The sequence below is a fragment of the Nomascus leucogenys genome, unplaced genomic scaffold, assembly GCF_006542625.1.
Source record: "Nomascus leucogenys isolate Asia unplaced genomic scaffold, Asia_NLE_v1 000620F_162901_qpd_obj, whole genome shotgun sequence".
In the NCBI taxonomy this organism is placed as follows: Eukaryota; Metazoa; Chordata; class Mammalia; order Primates; family Hylobatidae; genus Nomascus; species Nomascus leucogenys.
This window is the reverse complement of record NW_022097212.1, coordinates 31118-47586: the sequence shown is the minus strand read 5'-3', so window position 1 is coordinate 47586 and position 16469 is coordinate 31118. Positions and strand designations below refer to the sequence as shown.

Here is a 16469-nt window from a genome sequence, read left to right as displayed (position 1 = left end):
CTCTCAGCTGGAGAACTTCCTCCCGTCTTTAGTGAGACTAGACCCCTAGCTGAGCTGAAACTGAATTTTCCTCCCATGTGGGAGGGGAAGACTCTTGTTTCCATATTGACAACATGCCTTTGCACCTGTCCTAGATTGATGACATATTTGTGTAATGGATGAGTCCTTTCATCTATTAGGAGATCTGTGGTTAGGAAAGGCCTTCCATATGTTAACTCAACAGGACTTAATTATACGTTTTACTTTGGGGCAGCTCAAACCCGCAGTAAGCTACGAGTGTTAGAGATAGTCAGGCTCTGATTTAGATAGAGTCTTCTTTATGGTAGCATTAGCCCTTTCACCTTTCCAGAGGACTGCGGTCTCCAGCAGAGTGAAGGTGATATTGGATTCTTAAAGCTGAGGATAGGTGATGGGTTACGCCTGCTGTGGAAGATGGGCCATTGTCACTTTGCAGGCTTTTAGATTACCCAGACTGAGGAGTTATTTCTTCTAGTAAACATTTTTCAGACGGGGTGGGGAATGCCTCCATCTAACCAGTGAAGGCATCAGTAAGCATTAGCAAATATTTGAATCTCCTGCAGGAAGGCATCGGTGTAAATTAAAGTTGCCAGTTCTCACCTGGATAGGTTCCTCAATTTTGGACAGGTTTAACCGGAGAAGGAGAAAATTCCTGGCTGTTAGGGTCATGTCAGCCATAGAGCTCACAGTGCTGAGTCACCTGTTTTAGTGTTTTGAAAAGATTTACCCCTATAAACAAATGAGACATTAACAGAAACAGAATCCCTTCTAGGGTGAAAAGAATCATGAAAGTGCTGAATTATATCCCTATGATTGGTACTTGGCATTAGTAATTTATTGCCATCAGCCAGCCAGAGGGACCCTGGACTGAAATGCAATCCCTGGCCCATTTTTGTTCTTCTTCAGAGTATTCTGGCCCAGTTCTACATATGCTGACCAGCACGCCCATAAGCTTCACTGGCCCTTTCAGTGCAGGACCCTTGGCTGCAGCATCTACAAGGGCATTTCCTTTTACATGGTCAGTCTCTCTTTTGATGTCCTCTGCAATTAATTATAGTCACTTTTTGGCAGCAAAGCAGCATTCTAACAAGCTCAAAATCTGAATGATGTATGGAAAAGCCCTTGGGTGTCAGGAGTCCCTACCCATGCCAAATTGCAGCATAAGCATGAAGCACTAAAAAATCATACTTGGAATCAGTGTAAATGTTAACTTTTAAATCCTTTCCTAACTGCAGGGGCCTAGTAAGTTCAATTAACTCAACTTTTTGAGCTGAGGTCGATGCCAGCAAGGCTTGTGCCTTGATTCTCTTGTACTGACTAATAATAGCATATCTAGCCCTCCTGTTTTCCTGATGCATAAAACAACTCGCATCTGTTAACCACTCTTCCTTGGGATGGTCAAGGGAATCATCTCTCTTAAGGCTGCCCTGCTAGAATACATTTGTTTCATAACCTGTGACATGCTTTGGCTGTGTCCCCAGTCAAATCTTATCTTGAATTGTACCTTCCCTAATTCCCATATATCGTGGGAGGGACCCAGTGGGAGGCAATCGAGTCAGGGGATGGGTCTTTCCCATGCTGTTCTCGTGACAGTGAATAAGCCTCATGAGATCTGACGGTTTATTTATTTATTTTTGAGACAGAGTCTTGCTCTGTTCTCAAGCTGGAGTGTGTTATCATGATCTTGGCTCACTGCAACCTCTGACTCCTGGGTTCAAGCGCTTCTCCTGTCTCAGCCTCCTGAGTAGCTGGGATTACAGGCGCCCACCACCATGCCTGTCTAATTTTTGTACTTTTAGTATAGACGGGGTTTCACCATGTTGGCCAGGCTGGCCTCGATCTCCTCACCTCAGGTCATCCACTGCCTTGGACTCCCACAGTGCTGGGATTACAGCTGATGGTTTTATAAAGGGGAGTTCCCTACACAAGCTCTTTTGCCTGCTGCCATGTAAGAGATGTGACTTTGCTCCTAATTTGCCTTCTGCCATGGGTGTGAGGCCTCCCCGACCATGTGCAACTGTGAGTCAATTAAACCTCTTTTCTTTACAAATTACCCAGCCTCAGATATGTCTTTATTAGCAGCATGAGAACAGACTAATACAACCTGTATGCCAGAAAGGCTGGGAGCATCTGTGGACTCTGGCGGATAAGTGGCTGGGTTTATGGTTTGGCAGGCCTTAAGTGTTATGTCTGGAGTGTCCAGCAATAAAGCCTGACACTTTCATAAATGTTCTCCTATTATCCACTGCTGCCCTTTAGCTTCTAGGACCACCTTCCCTTGGTGTGGGGTCAAAAACCTGTAGGCGCTGTTCTAATGTTAGTTTATTAGCTTTGCCCACTAGAAAAGTGGTAGCAGCAATAGCTCTCAGACATCAAGGCCACCCTGAGGCCACCTGGTCTATCTGCTTAGAAAATTAGGCTACTGGCCTTGGAATGTTCCCCGGTTTTGGGACAAGATTACCCAAGGCCTATGCCTTGCTTTTTGGCCACATAAAGAAAAAATGGTTCGTCCAACCTAGGGACTCCCACAGCTGCAGCAGAGCCCAATTTCTCCTTGAGAGTATTGAAGGTTTGCTTGCCGTTCTCATTACATTCTAGGAGCTCTAAATCTTTCCCTGTAGTGTATCATATAAAGGCTTGGCTATATGTCCAAATCTGGGCAGCCATAAGCAGCAGTACCCAGCCATCTCCTAATACAGCCCACAGTCATTTGTTGGACTGGGACCCCTGGATGACTAAAATAACTTTTTTATCTTCTAGGGATGTTGATCAGTTCCAGAGGTTAAGACAGATTCCAAATATTTAAGTCTTTGAGTCAAAACCTGAGCCCTGTATGGTGATACCCTGTATCTGCAAGTTCCCAGGAAATTTACCAACTTAACAGTATTATTATTTGAGTCTTCTTTAGTTGGGCTAGCAATGAGCAAATCACCTACATACTGAATAATTGTGTCCCTTTCCAACTGTAGATTTCTTAAGTCCTTAGCTAGGGCATTTTCAAATAAGTTGGGGCTATCCCAGAACCCTTCAGAGATGACTGTCCAGGTTAGTTTTGAGGCTGAATCCATATCTGGATCAGTCCATTCAAAGGCAAACATATTGTGAATCTGGATGCATTGAGATGCAGAAAAATGCATCTTTCGGATTTAAGAATGTAAACCAGCTTGCATCCCCTGGGACTTGGTAAGTTTTGGGGACAATGAGGTGTATGGAGACAACTGCATTTCTTAATGCTCTAAGGGTTCTGAGAAATCTGTACTTGCCATCAGGCTTTTTATCTGTAACATGCGAGTATTGTAAGGAGACTCTCACGGCCTTCATAACTCATATGGCAAGAATTTGGCAATAAGGGGTTGAATTTCCCCTCATGCTTCTTGCCTTAAAATGTATTGTCTCTTCTGAGGGCAGGAGAACTAGGCTGAAGTTGGATTTGAATGGGGGAGGTGTTTAGTGCATTTCCCAGAGCCTGTGTGGCCCAAACCTCAAGATTTACTTGAGACAACACCTCAGGTGATAAATGTGACAGCTCGTTCTTAACTTCTTTTTTTCCCCTGGGGGGTCAGGAACAAAAGTAACACTTTCTATGCTTTATGATCTGTGAAGGTGATCATGACTTGGTCTCCTGAGTCAATAAACCTCTCCCCAGTAAGAGGTCAGGCATTCAGACAGTACTAAAAAGGCAGGTGAGAAACCCAGAGGCCCTGGAGGACAACTTAGAAGATACAAAAAGCAGTGTTTTGGGGCTTGTCCGTCATGAGAAGACAGGAGCCCATTGTATTGAATCAGGACAGAGTCATCTGCTCCCACACCTAATACGAAGTTAATACTCCCACCTGCCACTTCCAGAGTCACCTGAGGCTCCTCCACCTCTCAATAGCTAATAGTCCAATGGGAGCGGAGGCAGGGAGTATCAGGCCCTCCCACTTTCGAGTCTGCTGGGCTCTGAGGATGGCTCCCTTGGAAGCACAGTGCATTTCCTTCGGCAGTGGCCGACCTCACAGAAGGCACATTGATTTATATCCAAGGCACAGTGGTCAGTGCATTTCCTTCGGCAGTGGCCGACCTCACAGAAGGCACATTGATTTATATCCATGGCACAGTGGTCCAGAGGCACAGACTGGGACTTTCACCTTCTCACTTCCTCTGCGAGGGCCAGGGGTTAAGGGGCTGCCTCTGAAGTGGTGGAGAGCACAAGGCTGCAGCTAGAAGCTGGGCCTCTTGGGAGATTTGCTTTGTGTTTTCTCTGCCCTATTCCTGTGATGGAAAACTGCACAATCCAAGTCTAAAATCTGATCCATCGGAGTCTGGAAGCCTAAGGCTGTTTTTGGCGGCTTCCTGCAGATATCAGAAGCAGGCTGAGCTGTAAAATAAACTCCTAGCAATGCCTGTCCCTTCTTGAAGTCAGGGTCAGTGTTAGTGTATTTCCTCAAAGTCTAAATTATCCACCCTTGTAAGAAGGCTAGGTTTTCATCTTTTCCCTGAGTAATTTTCAAGACTTTATAAAAATTAAAAAGCTTCATCACACTTTTTTTTTTAATTCCTTCAAGGAGTCAAACGATCATAATTTTTTATCCCACTTTCTGTATCTCTCTATATCCCACTTTCTTCCTAATTCATTTGTCTTTTCTAGATTCTAGTTCTCTTTTGGGTCCTAGTCAGGCACTGCTGTGCCTCCTACTTGATAGGTGTCATGTCCCTGGTTGCAGGCTGCCACCCTATTAGCATGTGCTCTAGCCACTCCCATAATACACTGCTTTTCTACCATGCAGCAGGTAAACATAAATATATGCAAATCCTGCCTGGTCAAATCATACATCAAGGTTGGCCTCTTAAATTAGTCTATGAATTTTCCCAGAACCTCTGAAAACTGTTTTAGTTTTTCCTTGCATATGGCTAATTCAGACATAGAAAAGGGTACGTAGACCTATATAGTGTCCCTATTATCATCTGTCACTTCCCAGAGAGGGCAAACATTCAACTTTGCCAGCTGATAAGAGGCCCCACTGCATGTTGTTCTGGTGAAGCTCGGGTGCTTCAAGAGTGGGGTTAGGTGCAGATGTACTCACTAAAGTCGGGACTATTGGTTTTAACAATGACCATTAACCCATTGACCTAAGCTAGCTCATTAATATTATTTTTAAGAAAAAATGCTGCACTCCTAGGACATTTATACATTTTTCAGGCTTGGTGGAAGATGTCTTGTATGGCCATAAATATTCTGCAATTGTAATTTGTGGCCAGCTAAAAAATGTGGCTATTTTCAGACCATGAGTATTAACCTTCTAGATGCCTTGTGAGTACCTAGCTACTCATATTAAAATAGACTATTCTAGTCATGTTTATTTTTTATTTATTTATTTTTTTTGAGACAGAGTCTCGCTCTGTTGCCCAGGCTGGAGTGCAGTGGTGCCATCTCTGCTCACTGCAAGCTCTGCCTCCCAGGATCACGCCATTCTCCTCCCTCAGGCTCCGAAGTAGCTGGGACTACAGGCGCCCGCCACCACGCCCGGAGAATTTTTTGTATTTTTAGTGGAGACGGGGTTTCACCATGTTAGCCAGGATGGTCTCGATCTCCTGACCTCATGAACCGCCCACCTCAGCCTCCCAAAGTGCTGGGATTACAGGCATGAGCCACCGCGCCCGGCCTAGTCATGTTTATTAAACTAGACGCTTTAGTAACCATGAGTTCCTCTAACACAACAAGTCTACTCCTCAAAGAGAAAATGTATTTCTCAGGAATTTTGTGCATTTTGTTTGATGGCCTTTGGTATACTTACCAAAACGGCAGAAAAGAGTGAAATTAGTCCTCAAAGATTTCTCAGGATTGGATATAAACAAAATGATTATAGTTAATATGCAAGTTGACACAGTTGATATTCAAAAGAAATCTTGTTTGAAACACAATGAAATTTTTTTGTCTATTATTATTATTTTGAGACAGAGTCTTGGTCTGTTGCCCAGGCTGGAGTGCAGTGCACCATCTTGGCTCACTGAAACCTCTGCCTCCCAGGTTCAATCAATTCTCCTGCCTCAGCCTCCCAAGTAGCTGGGATTACAGGCATGCATCACCACACTCAGCTAATTTTTGTCTCTTTAGTAGAGATGGGGTTTCACTCTGTTGGCCAGGCTGGTCTCAAACCCCTGACAACAAGCCATCTGCCCACCTTGGCCTCCCAAATTGCTGGGATTACAGGCATGAGCCACTGCTCCCAGCCACAATGAGGTTTTAAAATAATTCTGATTTCCTGCTGTTTAGCAGGGAGCTGAGCAAATTCAACAGATCATGGGCCTAAAGTAGGAGCAGACTGAGGACCAACTCCAGAACACATGTGATTAATTACAATGGAAACCAAATCAAATTTAATAAGGCTATACCTCTTAGTTTCAAGACGTTTCCCTCATTTTGAAATGTGGTGTTATTCAGTGGAAAAGAAAAACAGTGTTTTTCTCCCAAGTAAAGAACAGGGTTCCCTGCAGGGACTGACTGACTGAGAGCTATGGCTCAGGATTAAAAATCCTTCTTTTTTCCACTTATAAACTAAAAGTTAATTTCTAAGCCCCTATTGACTAAATGGACCCCTCTTCTTGGACAAGGACATTCCAAAGTTAACCTGAAAAGCTGGTTCAAGCCATGGGTCACAACTGCCTCATTATACTCTCCTCCCTTTGGTTTTAATTTTAATTTTAATTTTTAATTTATTTTTGTGGGTACATAGTTGGTGTACGTATTTATGGGGGTACATGACATGCTTTGATACAGGCATGTAATGAGTAATACATAATAAAAAACAGGGTATCAGTCCCCTCAAGCATTTATAGCTTGTGTTATAAACAATCCAATTAAAATAGTATTTTAGTTTTTATAAAATGTATAATTAAATTATTTTTTACTATAATCATCCTGTTATGCTATCAAACACTGTCTTATTCATTCTTTCTAACAATTTTTTGTACCCATTTCACATCCCCACTAACCCCCTGTTTCCCCACTGCCCTTCCCAGCCCCTAGTAACCATCCTTATACTCTCTATCTCTATGACATCAATTGTTTCTAATTTTAGCACCCACAAATAAGTGAGAACATGTGACGTTTGTCTTTCTGTGCCTGACTTATTTCACTTAACATAAAGACATTCAGTTCCATTTCTGTTACTGCAAATGACAGACTCTCATTCTTTCTTATAGCTGAATAGTACTCCACTGTGTATATGTACCACATTTTCTCTATCCAGTCATCTGTTGATGGACATTTAGGTCTCTTACAAATCTTGGCTATTAGCAACATTTGTTTTTAACTGACTTCTGGATAAAAGCCACCTCAACTGAGGAGAAATGATATCTCATTTTGGGTTTGATTTGCATTTCTATGAGGATCAGTAATGTGGAGAACCTTTTCATTTGCCTGTTTGCCATTTGTATGTCTTCTTTTCATAAATGTTCATTTAAGTTTTTGTCCACTCTTTAATTGGACTACAATTTTTTCTATAGAATATTTTGAACTCAATATATTGTAGTGTATCAGTCTGTTTCTGCACTGCTATAAAAAACTGAGACTGGATTATTTATTTATCTATTTATCTATTTATGTATTGAGATGAAGTCTTGCTCTGTCACCCAGGCTGGAGTGCAGTGGCATGATCTTGGTTCACTGCAATCTCCACCTCCTGGGTTCAAGCAATTCTCTCCCTCAGCCTCTTGAGTAGCTGAGATTACAGGCACCTGACACCATGCCCAGCTAAGTTTTGTATTTTTAGTAGAAACGGGGTTTCACCATGTTGGCCAGGCTGGTCTAGAACTCCTGACCTCGTGATCCACCTGCCATAGCCTCCAAAAGTGCTGGGATTACAGGCATGAGCCACTGCACCTGGCGAGACTGGATAATTTATAAAGGAAATAGGTTTAACTGAGTCACAGTTCCACATGGCTGGGGAGGCCTCAGGAAACTTACAATCACGGCAGACAGGGAAGCAGGCACCTCTTCCACGACAGCAGGTGAGAGAGCATGTATGTGAAGCAAAGGGGGAAGAGCCCCTTATAAAACTGTCAGATCTCATGAGAACTCATTATCAGAAGAACAGCCTGGGGGAAACCACCCCCATGATCCAATCAGCTTCTACCAAGTCTCTCCCTCAGCACCTGGGGATTACAATTCAGTATGAGATTTGGGTGGGGACACAAAGCCTAACCATATCATGTAGCTATTAATTGCTTTTCAGATGGGTAATTTACAAATATTTTCTCCCATTCTGTGGGTTTTCTCTTCACTTTGTTGTTTCCTTCACTTTAAAAAAGCTTTCTGACTTTCTATAATTCCATTTGTCCATGTTTGCTTTGGTTGTCTGTGCTTAAGGGGCATAATTTAAGAGATTTTTGCCCAAACCAATGCCTTAAAGAGTTTCCCGAATGTTTTCTTGTAAAAGTTTGATAGTTTGAGGAGTTAGGTTTAAGTCTTTAATTCATTTTAATTTTTGTATATGGCAAGAAATAGGGTTCTAGTTTCATTCTTCTGCCTATGGCTTGCCAGTTTTCCCAACCCTGTTTGTTACAGAAACTGTCTTATTTTTTGTTGTATGTTCTTGACACTTTTGTTGACAATAAGTTTAGTTTAGCTGTATGAGCTTGTTTCTAAGTTCTCTGTTTCATTCGATTTGTCTTTACGGCTGTTTTTATTCTAGTGTCATGCTGCTTTAATTACTATACCTCGATAGTGACCAGCAGGCCCCCTTGCAGAGGGCAAAGCAATGTGGAATCCGAAATCACGCTCCGGCCGCCCTGAGTGTGACTCCTGCGTGGACCGGGCTGTCCGGCTCTCGCTGCATTGCAGGGCCCAGCCTGGGGCTGTGCAGCCTGTAAACCACGCGGGTGAAACGCGGACGGCCGCCCGAGTCTCTTGGGTCTTTTGGGAAATCGCCCATTCCTTGGGAGTCGGAATTCTAGGAACCGCTCTGCAGTGAGGGAACCCAGGCCGGCGCTCCGCAGGGAAGGATGGAGGGAGGGAGGGTGGGAGGGATGGAGGGTGGGAGGGTGGGAGGGAGCGTGGGATGGAGGGTGGGAGGGATGGAGGGTGGGAGGGAGGAGGGTGGGAGGGATGGAGGGAGGGAGGGAAGGTGGGAGGGAGGGAGGAAGGGAGGGTGGGAGGGATGGAGGGTGGGAGGGTGGGAGGGATGGAGGGTGGGAGGGTGGGAGGGTGGGAGGGAGCGTGGGATGGAGGGTGGGAGGGATGGAGGGTGGGAGGGAGGAGGGTGGGAGGGAGGGTGGGAGGGATGGAGGGTGGGCCCAGCCCTCGCCCGCACCAGGCGCCCAACAGCTCGCATGAGTGCGGGGCTGCTGCTGCTCCCGGGGGCGGAAGACGGCTTTTCTCTCCTCCTCGCTCCCTCTGTCCCTTGCTGCGTCACTCCGTCTCTCCTTCCCTTCCTTTCTTCTATCTTTCCTGCCTCTCTTCCTCCCTTTCTTTTCTCCTTTCCAACGTCCCTGCCGCTGTCTTTTCCTCTCTCCATCTTTCCCTTTCTCGCTCTCTGTTTTTCTTCTCATCTCTATTTTTTCAACCTTATATGATTCTATTGTATCTCTGTGTTATTGTTATTTGTTGCAAATGTACTTTGCAACAAAGTGCATTTCGTTAAGATATGTGCATTCCTATTTAGACACGTTATTTAGGTATGTGCATTTGTTTAATAGACATAAGGCTGTTTCAGACTTATTCTACAGCATAGTTTAAGCATAATTTTTATAAGCACTGACAACCCGAAAATTGTGGACTCACATGCTCGTGATTTTTTTCTGTTGCACTGGTCTTGAGCAAAAGCTCTAAATCTGCAATTTATATCTGTGTAGTATCATTGAATTGGCCCCACTTACTGGAGTGACAGAACACTATTTCCTGACTACGACAAGAGCTATGGGCTGTGGGGAGGTCAGGGTTAGGATGACACAGAAATAAAGATAAGTCATTCTTTTTCACATCTATAGTAAACACTAATTCCATATGAAAGTAAGACAAAATTATCTTGAAATTCAAAATTCCAAACAACACCAATGTACATTTTATTATTACATATAATGAAAATTATAAAACAACCAAAGTAATTAAAACAAATAATGAAAGATTGTATGACCTCAATATAAAATACAAGTAGAATATATGTTAAATATAACCAAATACACTTTATTGTAGTATATTATGAAATCTCCATATCCTGCAATACAATACAATCAATTGAAATGTGTAAGATACAATAGGATTTAAATTTAGGATGTTTATAATGAAGAAAACATGAGGCAGGTGAATAAATGCGTACAATCATTTACCATTTAATATATCGTTACTTAATTTTTTTGTAAAAATATTAAAAGTAAACACCTTGCATGGTAATTTTACTATAATTATATCAAACTTTAAAATGTGTAATATTTTTCCACAGCGAGTGCTATTAATGTTTTTTGGATATTAGTACTTCGTGGGTTCAGGCTAGAAGAGTGAGAGCCTACAACCTATTCTGAAATAAAAGAGGAGCAATTTCTTGGTAAGGCGGTTCATGCCTGTAATCCCAGCACTTTAGGAGGTCAAAGCTGGCGTATCACTTGAGATCGAGACCAACCTGGCCAACGTGACAAAACACTGTCTCTACTAATAATACAAAAAAGAAAAAATAGCCAGGCATGGTGGTATATGCCTGTAGTCCCAGCTACTTGGGAGGCTGAGGCATGAGAATCATTTGAACCCAGGAAGCGGAGGTTGCAGTGAGCTAAGATTGTGTCACTGCATTCCAGCCTGGATAACATAGCAACATGGTCTCAAAAAAAAATTATTTTATATTTACTTTTCTTTTCTACAATCTAAAATATGCAAACTCATATGATCACATTCTAATATTTTCCTGATTACATGGAAATGCATGACTGTCATCAGACCTCCATGTCTAACATGAAATATAAAATCTGTCTATAGCATCGGCCTTTTACAAAACGCAGAGCTTACCATTCTCACTATACTGTTTAAATTTATTTCCTATGATTTCTTCATGTTCTTCATTTATTAACACAGTGCATCTAATATTGTTGCTGCTGGTCATCTAGAAAACTCTGAGCAGTAGCAGGTCCTTGTTCTCATTCCCAGAGCTGCATCCTCTGCTGAATAGGGTCAGGGTCCTCCCAGCTCAAGCCTCATCTGATCCACTGACACACTCAGTTACATCATGCCCAGAAAAGGGGTGAGCTTCTCTATTCAGGCCTCTATCCCCAGGACCAGACAGTGTGGCTGAGACAAGCCAACCCTCAGCAGGTAAGACTTAAGCTCCCTGGGTGGCAATGGCATAGAAGATCTGCATCTGGGCACACAGAGGCCCCCAGATCCAAGTCAGCAGTGTGAGCTGCTCTCAGGTCAGTGGAAAATGGACCTGCTGTGCCCACACCTGGGCTAGGTCTTGATAAATAGCCTCCAACATAGCTCCAACAGAGGTCACCAAGCTTTTTCCAAGTGCCAGTCATTGGACTCGTAGGGCTCCAGACCTGTGCCACTGGCTGTGCCCAGTGCAAGCCCTCGAATGTCCCCTATGGTGGGCATCACAGGTCTCCTGGATTTCACTGTAGTGCACAGCAGTAGAGGACTTTGATTTTTTTTTTTTTAATGTCAAGCTGCGTTCCTCTTCTGGACAGTTCCCCGCAGAGAAAGCATGTGAGACTCGCCAGAGCAGTCCCCACAGACCCTCATTTCCAGAACCTCATGTGCACCCAGGTGAACCCCACTTGACTCTCCCACTCCTTCCTGACCACCTCAGCACTGGAATGAAGTGAGGCTGAATCCCTTGTGAGTCCCCAGATATTCTCAGAGCTAAGATCTCAAAAATTTACTTGTCACTAAGAAACTCCCTTCCTGCTCAAGACATGTATAAAAGTTTCCTGATTATTTGCCCTTTGGGGCCACAAAAAACAAACAAACAAACAAACAACAAAAACACCACCATTGCCAAGAAAAAACACCAAGATTCTACCTGCTCTGTCTTGGCAGCTGTCCTTGGAACTGATTTTTCTTTTCCTGAAGTTTCCCCAGTATGAGGTGGACTCTGGTTCTGTGAATACAATGAGAGTTTGAGAAAGTGCCTCCAACTGAACACCCTGAAATTCCTAGTCCATCCTGGACTCACAGGAGCTCAGGTGGCCACCAAGCCCCAGCTCTCTTCTGTTCTCCAGTGTCCAGGATCTGTATGGCCCTGGCTGCCCAGGAGCTCCCGGTTTGCTTGCCAGGGGAGCCTGTGTTGCTGCCCTGTCCCTTCTCACCTTCAAAGAGCCAAATCTTACCTAATCTAGCAGTGCTGTTTCTGGCTTTGGGCTTGGTCTCCTGGGACTTCTCCTCCTCTTTTGGATTTTTGGATTTGGCTCTAACCCTACTGCAAAAAAAGCTCAGGTGACTCACCTCTCCCTGGACAGGGTCCCATAGTCTATCTGATGCATTTTTGCGGATCAGTCTTTCAAGGGAAGCTCTTTTGCCAGCGTCATGAGTGAGCACGTTTCTCAAAGTCCCCTGAGGGCGCTAAGCCATTTCCCATCCCCAATCTCAAAATAAAACCCTACCAAAGACACGTAGCTCAGTATCCCTGACTCCAACCCTCCTTCCAGCCTCCGTAGGAGCAGCCCAAGGCCTTACCTTGCCTTCATATGTGCTTCTCACCGGAATGGGAAGAGGCGGTCTTGCCTTTTCCTTTGAACGTTTCTTCTCATCTGAGCCCTTTCCTGTAAAGGGGATCTGTTGGAAAGGGGGCTGGTCAGTGGAGCGTCGGATGCAGGAGCAGTGGAGATCGCGGTCTTCATTTCCCTCTCCCATGTTGAAGCTCAAGTGAAAGGTGCGCTGTCTTATCCCTCTCCTACTTCAATTGTAGAGACCCTTCTCTACTATCCTACAGTCCAAATGCAGAGTGTGGGTTTGTCGGCTGCACCTGCCTTTTATGGGTCCCTCGGCTGGGCGTGGCTTACTCTTACTGGCTGCACAGGTTTCTCCTTCCTGCCACTCATTAGAGCCTCAGTCAGAAGTTTCTTGCTGTAGTTCTACTGGGGACCTAGGCACAGTTAAGGGGAGACATTTTCAGGATCCTGTCACAGTGACAAGAAACAAGAACCGGGAGCACAGGGATCGGAAGATCGGGGAATCATTTCTTCCGATTTCTGTCCCAGTTCCTACCGGGAAGGATTTATGATCCTGTTCACCTTTCAAGATGCAGAATTAAACATACCTATATTGATATATGTTATATATTTTGCACAGAAGATAATTTATTATAGTGTTAAAATTATATGCATAGATATTGTAATTTCTCAAATGCTTGGAAACAACAAATGTCAAGATATGGTTGACTGTATTAGATCCATACATATATGATGAAATAAAACTGCAGAGAAAAAGTAAATTCCAAATAAAATGGCCCTTCCTACCTAAAAAATGGGGAAGATAATTAGATCAAACGCACCAAAATTGAATTGATTAGATCAGAGCCGGATGTAACCTAATCAGCCCCTATTTCCTGAAGTAGAAAAAAGTCTAGGTGGAAAAACTTTCCCCCTTTCTCACCCTGCCTCAGTCACCCTGGGAGCGCCACTGTGTTCTGTGGAATTTACCCAGCCTCCCTAGTAAAAATGGACTTGGTCCCAAACAGGTAACCCAACTGACAACAAGAAAAACGGCCTGGATGCTGAACATCAGCTCCTGTCTTCACACCGCCGACACCACCTGAATCCCGTCAAAGCCCGCGCTGTTTCTCCACGTCCACCAGCAAGACGTGCTCCAGGGCAGCCTCTCAACACTGCCTCAGTGACTCGGGGCAAGGTGTGCTGGAGCGCCGGGTTCAGAACAGCTGCCTCATCCCTTCCTCCTGCGGCGGAGTCTGCCTCTGCAGGTCGGAGCCCTCAAACTGTAGAACGGTTAGTTCATGTCCCAGCAAGGGTCCCCTGAAAGGACCTTCTCGTCTCCCCCTCTGCTGAGGAAAGCATGCAGGAATGAGACCTTCTGCGTTAGGGAGTACTCAGCCTCCGGTCCCACATGACTTGATTGACTGATGAACTGATGCCCTGAGGAGGAGAAAGACGCGGGGAAGATAGCGTGCTGGGTGAATCTGTTTTCCCAGCTGTGCTGTCTCTGCAAATAGTGGAACCAAAAAAAAAAAAAATTAGTGGTCGACAGACACTGCCTAATGAAATTGTCTGAATTTAAATGGAACTTATCATAAAATCATCATATAATATCATATCATATAAAATTTATTTGACATATAAATAAATTTTGATATACTATGATATCATAATATTGTATAAAATTTTATCAGGTAATTTTATAAGAAAGTTAAATTTTGTAGTAACATTAACATCTAAACTTAATAGAAAGCTAGAAAAATTATATGCTCTTGTTTAAATGACTGCTTTTTGCATAACTCTGTAAGGGGTCTGAAGAGGGGCTGCTACTTACTTGATAAGACTTCGACTCCTAAATCCTTGCTGTTTTTAACCAGTGCCCTCCCAAGATACGAGAATGTTTTACTCTGAGAAAGCATGTTCATAGATACCATAATAGGAATTTTGTTCATTTTAGTTAAATTATTATAACATATTGGTTATTAATAGTTTATGTACTACTACTCTCCCCTAAATTTTATTTTGAAATCTCTAGTGTAACAGTCTTCCTTCCTCCCTTCTTTCCCTCCCTCCATCCCTCCCTCCCTCCCCAGTTTGGCCAGAAAGTGTTTAGGTTACACATAAACCATCATTGACTAGAGACTGTTCATTTGAATTTAGGTGATGCCCTATGTCTATTCACAGTGTGTGTAGATACTTAAAATTACACTCAGCTTGGTAGAAAAGAACATTGAGTAGTGGGAAAAAGTCTCACCCACAGCTGTTATACAAATGTACAGACAATGTCTGGAGAAGAGAGCATGTTTTCGAATATTTTCATCTGTTTGTCAGTCTCTGCCAAATAGACCCTCAGGGGCTCTGTGTCTTGGATGAACACTCCCCTGAGGGCTTGGAGACATCCACAGTATGAGTTAACCACCCACTGCAGATTTAATAAGTGTTCAAATAAATGAGATTGAATGAAAAATAAAACACCTCAATCTGACTGTTCTTTTATGCTTTTCTCCCAGATGTGCACTGATCCATTACTTAGAACAAACTTGGACTATAAATTCTTGCATTTATATATGCTGGGAGTTCTGTGAGTCAGACTTCCCCTGAATAATTTTAAGAGTATCTTGGGGGTAAAAGAGATGAAAAATTACATGTTCTTCTGGAGACTAGTATTGTATCAGTTATTATTACTGGACTTCATTCTCCTTCTACCAGTCTCTCCCCTGTGACCATTTTTATTACACAATTGTTATTATTATTATTTAACTTTCTGAGTACTAAGTGTGTGCTATGGTGTAGTACGTGACGCAGATAAGACATCCTTCCTTCTCGGGGTTTCCAATGTAAGTCATCAAGTTCAATATTTAGTCATTAGTGTTCTTTTATGTATACACATACAAGTACACACACTACACACACAAAGTACAAATATAGATGTATCTATGCCAATAAATTAAATAACCGCCAACTCATGCACTATTCTCTGCCTAAAAAGGACAATTTTTTTAAAAAGCATACATGACAAGTCTTTAATAACAATTTTAAACCACAGAAACTATTTTTATATTTCTATTTTTTATACAGAATTCAAAGTAATTAAAGAATTTCGTGATTTTTCTCTATAGATGGCCTTTGGTACTACACATATTACCAAAGTGCCTCATCTATCGGACGGTCTCCTCCGAGCGTTTAAAACTAGAAAACTGGACAACGCAAAGGCTTCAGCAGATAACTGAAGTGGACTGGTAAACTAATACACATGAACTTCATAGAATTTTGATCTAGACTGAATGTCTATCAAGACTGTTAGAGGAGGAGTATTTGTATAATTGATTAATAGACCAAGAAAAGACACCATTTGGTAGAGCTTTTACACATTAATTGGCTAGTACAGTGGCTCATGTGAGGTGTATGTGCCCAAACGCATGTTTTTTTTCCTAGTATAGATTAGTAGGGTCAAACGGACTTTATTAAAACTAGTCTAAATGTCAGGCAAGCAAAGAGAAGTGGTGGGTCATATGGTTATAAGAGCGGATAGACGGCCAGGCGCGGTGGCTCAAGCCTGTAATCCCAGCACTTTGGGAGGCCGAGGCGGGTGGATCACGAGGTCAGGAGATCAAGACTATCCTGGCGAACACAGTGAAACACCGTCTTTACCAAAAATACAAAAAATTAGCCGGGCGTGGTGGCGGTCGCCTGTAGTCCCAGCCACTCGGAGAGGCTGAGGCAGGTGAATGGTGTGAACCCGGGAGGCGGAGCTTGCAGTGAGCTGAGATTGCGCCACTGCACTCCAGCCTGGGCGACAGAGCGAGACTCCGTCTCAAAAAAAAAAAAAAGAG

At 43.3% G+C, this 16469-nt stretch overlaps 1 pseudogene; it reads right to left on the bottom strand.

Annotated features, from left to right (window-relative positions):
* Positions 1-11174: 11174 nt before the first annotated feature.
* Positions 11175-13618, bottom strand: LOC115834194 (annotated as a pseudogene).
* Positions 13619-16469: the final 2851 nt, after the last annotated feature.